This window comes from Benincasa hispida, chromosome 11 (genome assembly GCF_027475165.1).
Source record: "Benincasa hispida cultivar pf3 chromosome 11, pf3_genome.v1.1, whole genome shotgun sequence".
NCBI lineage: Eukaryota > Viridiplantae > Streptophyta > Magnoliopsida > Cucurbitales > Cucurbitaceae > Benincasa > Benincasa hispida.
In genome coordinates this window covers 77002002-77008683 of record NC_143488.1, presented here as the reverse complement: position 1 = coordinate 77008683, position 6682 = coordinate 77002002, and the positions used below count along the sequence as shown (strand labels likewise).

The 6682-nt window shown below is 34.1% G+C and overlaps 1 pseudogene; it reads left to right on the top strand.

Annotated features, from left to right (window-relative positions):
- Positions 1 to 2396: 2396 nt before the first annotated feature.
- Positions 2397 to 3248, top strand: LOC150032908 (uncharacterized; annotated as a pseudogene).
- Positions 3249 to 6682: the final 3434 nt, after the last annotated feature.

The following is a 6682-nucleotide window of genomic DNA, read 5'->3' as shown; positions in this document are numbered from 1 at the left end:
TGAACGCTTGATTAGACTTACAAGATTTGAAGATAAGAAAGGACCTACACTTGATACAGGTCGATAACATATTTGTAAAACCACATGCAACGTACACATTAACTAATAGTGAACGGATTTCGTTTTGTAAGTATTTGAAATCAATGAAATTTCCTGATGTATTTGTGCCTAACATATCACGATATGTGAATGACAAATATGGAAAAATACCAAAGCTAAAAACACACGACGGTCATGTGTTACTTCACAGACTACTCCCTATTGGTGTTCGAGCATACCTACCGAAGAATGTATCCACTGATATTGTTGAATTGTGTACATTCTTTCGCGACTTATGTGCAAAAACAATATGTGTAAGTGATTTGAACAGACTATAAGCAAAGATCATAGTCATACTTTGTAAGTTGGAGAAAATATTCCCATCTGCCTTCTTCGATGTAATGATACACCTTGTTGTTCGTCTACCATATGAAACCAAAGTGGTGGGTCTAGTTAGTTACAGTTGGATGTATCCTATTGAAAGAAGTTTACGAACATTAAAACAATTTGTACGGAACAAAGCACGTCTTAAGGGGTCTATAGCGGAAGCATATGCATGAATGAATCATGGAACTTCTACTCGCGATATCTAAGTGGGATTGAAACAAGATTCAATAGAGATGAACGAAATGATGATAACATTCCCGATCATGAGATATTTGGTGAATTTGAATTATTTAGGCAGAGGGTACGACCATTAGGGGAGTCAACTTTACGGACACTATCAGTGGAGGAAAAACATATCGCACATTGGTACATTCTCAATAATTGTAAAGAAATAACAGACTATCACAAGTACGTTTCAAACTTTATAATTTTCTAAGTTCTAGGATAAGTACTTTGATATAACTTTCAAATGATCAATTTTCTAGGCAACACTTGAGGTTAATTCGTCGTGAAGCTAAAAGCAACTCTCACTTATATATAAGACATCAACACAAATTTCCCCATTGGTTCAGATCTTAGGTATACATAGTATTGGAATTTTAGAGATGATTCATTTTTTGTAGTCATTTTTAATGTATAATTAATTATTAGGTTCTACAACGACACATGAGAGAAGATATCTCCGATTTCACTTGCAATGGGACCTTTGTCTAAGGTGCACTCTTACAATGGATGCATTGTTAATGGGGTACGATTTCACACTATAGAGCGTGATAATCGTCGAACTACATAAAATAGTGGAGTCCTAATGGCCAAGGAGATCAGTGGGAATGGAAGTGTGGATAACAATTTCTACGGTGTTGCAGACGAAGTACTAGATTTCCAATATGCGAATAGAAGACGTGTTTTTTTGTTCAAGTGTAGATGGTTTGACACAGATAACAACAAAAGTAATAGGATACATGTAGATTTAGGATACAAATCGATCGATATATCACACTTTTGGTAAGTCAATGAGCCTTTCGTCTTTGTTATCCAAGCACAACAAGTCTTTTACATCGATGACATAAAATATGATAGAAATTGGAAAGTTGTTCAAGTAGTCCAAAATAAGCGAATGTGGGATGTATCGGAAGTTGATGATGTTGAAAATGCAAAACTAGATTTACTAGAAATTGTCGGTGGAGTCTAAGTGGGTGAAACCATTGAGGAGGTTACTTTATGCAGAGTTGACGTTGATCCTATAGTTTTGGAAAGACCAATTATTCGACATGGCAATGATGACTTTATAAATGATGATGAAGAATAATTACCTCCCAATAACAGTTCAAATGTTGATGAATAATTTGATTTATATGACGATGATGAGTAATCATGTATCTACTCAATTCTCTTTCTCTGTTTACACGTATTTCATATTAATTTTATACTGTTTTGTCTTTTTTATGTTTGTATAGATACGATGTCAACCCCTAATAAGCAACAAAAGGCTAATGAAGAATTCTAGGAGCAAAAGATATATCTAAGAAACATGGGATCTTCTATGGGTGACACTTCAGGTTAGTATATTTTGAAATATATTCAGTTAACTGAAATAAATCCTAAACTATTTTAAATTTTTTATTCCTCAGATATTAGCTCGGCATCCACTCGGAGGAAACGCGGGCATTTTCGAAGTTGGAAAAATACGTCCAAAAACATGGCAGAATTCCAATCGTGATAAATGAGGGGGAGACGAAACCGATTTCTCAACATTCAATAAGATTTAGTAATGCGATTGGTGTCGCCGTGAGATCTGCATTTCCAATATGATGTCGTATTTTTTCTAAGGTTTCAAACATGTTTATAGAATTGGCTAAGAGTCAATTGTTGGTAAGTTATAAGTTTATTCTTTTAGAGTCAATTGTAAACTAAGAGTCATGAACATCATATATGTTAATTCTTCTTTTATTCTTTTGTAGCCTCATTTCATGCTTGATCTATCCAGTCAACGACTTAACCATTTTACAGAACATCAAATGAAAACTCCTTCAAAGAATTTAGAGTAGATTTGTGCAGACATTACAAGAAATTTCGCAATCCTCAGCAAGCACGTGCCAACTTGCCTAGCTAGCTTAAAAATAGACCAGAAGATTGGTATTTTTTGTGTGATCGCTTCGAGAGTGAAGTGTTTCAGGTTAGAATAATTTAGGGCATTTATCATTTACTGCATTTACTATTATAAAATATTTTATTATTATTTTTTTTATTCAAATGTAGAAAATGTCGGAGACGAACAGGAAGAATAGAGAGAAATTACAGTTCGACCATGTAGGCGGATCGAAGTCGTTCCTGCAAATTCAATCAGAGTTGCAGGCAAAGAAAGGTCGAGAAATAGGACATGTTGACCTATTTAGGGAAACACACTCTAAAGGTGGCAAGTTCGTGAACGAGGCAGCTGAAAATGCACATGTAACATTTTTTTTGTTTTACTTTCGTGTTGTTTTTCATTTTTAACTCCAGTCACTCGTACTTACTCATTTAATTAATATGTCCAGAATCAAATGTTAGAATTACAATCCAACCCCACTCCAAAAGGTTCTCAACCACTAACAGGGAATGAAATCTGTGAAACGGTTTTGGATAGATGACCCAGATATTCAAAAGGCCTAGATTGGGGCCCTAAACCTAAGTCAATAAGGGGTAGCAGCTCATTGAGTTCGTCATCTACTAAAGGAACGAAGATAGAGGTGAAGGAATTGAGAACCAATTTCGAACAGTCTCAGTCGAGGATTAAGGAACTTGAAGACGTTAAAAAACAAATGAAAGAGAATCATGCATGACAAATGGAAGAAATGAAAAAAAAAATGATTGAAGACATGATACGATCACAGAGAGGAGGGCCATCGAATTAGGTGTGATTACTTCATTGTTTAGTTGTCTAATATATTTCTATCCTGCAGTTATGGTAGCAAAGTAGTTATGTCTTAGTAGCTTTATGATAAAGAATTGTTGGCTATTCTGCAGTTATGGCAGCCAAACAACTGGATTTTGATGTGTTTTTTGTCATTATTGTGTGTGGGGGTGGGTCAAACTTGGAGTTTTTTGTGTGTTTATGGATGTTTATGAAGTTTGAACGTGTTGTGGGAGGTGGGTCAAGTTTGGTTTAGATTGTTTTGGGAGAAAATTTGAGTTTTATGTGTGTTCGCTCTTGTTTACGAAGTTTGAATATATTGTGGGGGTGGGTAGAATTCAATTATAATCATTTTAGAGTTGAACTTGTAGGTTTTTTGGTTTTTTTTTTTTATGTTTATGAGAAGCTTCATGTTTGATGTGGGCATAGGTAGAGTTTGATTATACTCATTTTGCTCGTTTTATCGTTGAACTTGGAGTTTTTGTGTGTTTATGAATGTTTATGAAGTTTGAATGTGTTGTGGGGATGGGTCGAGTTTGGTTTAGATTATTTTGGGGAGAAAGTTTGAGTTTCATGTGTGTTCGTTCTTGTTTATGAAGTTTGAATATGTTGTGGGGGTGGGTAGAGTTCGGTTATCATCGTTTTGGAGTTGAACTTGTAGGTTTTCTTATGTTTTTTTTATATTTATGAGCGTCGAAAATGTCGTGGGGGTGAGTAGAGTTTGATTATACTCGTTTTACTTGTTCTACCGTTCAACTTGGAGTTTTTGTGTGTTTATGGATGTTTATGAAGTTTGAACGTGTTGTGGGGGGTGTGTTCGTTTGGTTATAATCGTTCTTTTCTATAAAAGATTATGACATTTGAATGCTTTTGTTTTATTGTAGGATGTTGTTCGGAGATGAGGTTGGATGATTGTTCAAGATGCTATGTTCCAAACGTTGTTTTCTTTTTTGTATTTATTGACGTTGTTTTCATTTTATTTCTTCTATGTATTTCTGAAAACAAATTTCTTTTATTTAGTATCCACTTTGTTTTATTGTAGAATCTTGTAACTTTTTCATTTATTTGTTATAGTATGAACTTCGTTTTCTTTGTTTTATTTATTATGTGAATCTGTTTGAGTTGGTTAATGATGCTTTACAGGTTATTCAGATCAAATTTCAAAAAATTACAAATTACAAATTAAAAAAAATTTAAAAGTCAATATTCAACCAATGAAGGAACTCCCCATGCTTATTTTAGCGCATCGGGAGTTTCTGTAACTCCCGACAAATAAAATAGGTTGTCGAGAGTTCTAAAACTCCCGATGCATAGAATAGCGCTCGGGAGTTCTATGTTCCTAAAACTCCCGACGCATAAAACAGGCTGTCAGGAGTTGTTCTAGAACTCCCGATGCATAGAATAGCACGTCGGGAGTTTTAGAACAACTCATGACGGCCTGTTTTATGTGTTGGGAGTTCCTCTCCCAACGGATTTTTCTCGACCAAACTCTCGACGATCCATCTGTCGTCGGGAGAGTATCTCCCGACGCAGTTTCCACCATTTTTCGGCGATTTAGGGCATCGAGAGAAGTGCTATTTCTTGTAGTGTGGGCCACAATGAAATGTACAATGTGTTGCTATGATTCAAGGAAAACCGGATATCTCATGGTTGGACATGCAATCTAAACTTCTCCTCTATGAGAAATGACTAGAACATCAAAATACTCTGAGGAATAATGGAAATGTTGTTAGCAATGGTGCAATGAATATAGCACAAAACAGAAACCTCAACGACTTAAGGTCACCAAGCAATCGGTGTCACAAAAATTTCAACAATCAGTATCACCACAACATAAGTCGATCTAACTTCAGTGGTCGACGGGAAGGTAACAATTTCAACAATGGAGGCAGCGGGAGTCAAGGTCGCAGTAGTGGACGAGGTAACAAGCCAACTTGTTAGATGTATGGCAAATATGGTCATTCTACCGTTGTTTGCTATAATAGGTTTAATAAGGAGTTCAATGGAAATACAAATCAGAACAGAAGAGGTCCTAACTCAAATGCTTATGGGAATCAAAGTCCTGTTGCTTTTGTTGCTGCTCAAAACACAAATCCTTTTGCTACAATTGAGACAGTAAGTGATTCAGCATGGTATGTTGATAGCGGCACAACAAACCATGTGACAATGGACTACTCCAACATCTCTAATCCTATTGAATATTCAGATAATGACTATGTTAGTGTTGGGAATGGAAATAAATTGCAAATAGTATGTGTTGGGAATTCCTGCTTGACTGATGCAAATAACAATCTAAGTCTTGAAAATACGTTATATGTAAAAGAACCATTGAAGGTCCTTGAGTGGAAAACAGGATCGGACACAAAAACCCAAATTTACAGAACAATGATTTTACAACAAACATACAGAAAAATGTAGGCATTTGATTAAAATACAGCAAACTAGGAATAAATTTATAGAAAAGTAAAAATGAATTTCATAAACCCTTACCTTTGAAAATCGTTCTTCAATTATAAAACCCTCGATCTGAAAGACACCACCACGAAGGAAACCATTGTACTCTCTGGGTGAGAATCCAAGAATTTATGTGTGCTTTAGCTATTTTGGAAGAGGGAGATTGAGAGAGTATAAAGGAGGAAATTGGGAAGGGAAAAGTTGGAACTTACAGAACTTACAGAATCTTCTATAAAACCTTTCCAAGAGAAAGAAGAAGAATGAAGGAACTGCCTCCCACTTTCATTATGTAGAGAGAAAAAATGGGAAGGGAGTAACAACTCCCTCCCAAAATTAATGATTTTTAAAAATAAATAAATAAATAAAATAAGTTATTTTAAATAAAACAATTAATACATATATTCATATAATAACAATCATATTATATAATATATATATTAAACTATATATTGTATCAAATATAATATATAACATATGGTTTCTATATTGTATCATATACAATAAAACCTATAGTTCCAATTCTCTCTCACCAATGACTTTAATATAAATCACATTTATATTAAATTTGATTATATGATTCCAATTCACATGATTAATATTTGAAACATATTCAAATATTTATTTCCTCTCTAATAAATTTTATATTATAATGTATCAAATGCATTATAGTAATTGTATCATATATAATTAGATTAAAATAATTATATCACATATAATTAATTCCTTCAATTAATTTGAACAATTCAAATTAATCCAAAAATTGATTCTCAATAATTCTCGTCGAGCTATATAGAGGATCTCATGGACCTGTAGCTTGAAGTTCTAACGGTACGTAAATAATTAATTAAACTCTTTAATTAAAATATTCACCATCTGTTAACTGTCGGGCACTCTACTAAAAATGATAGC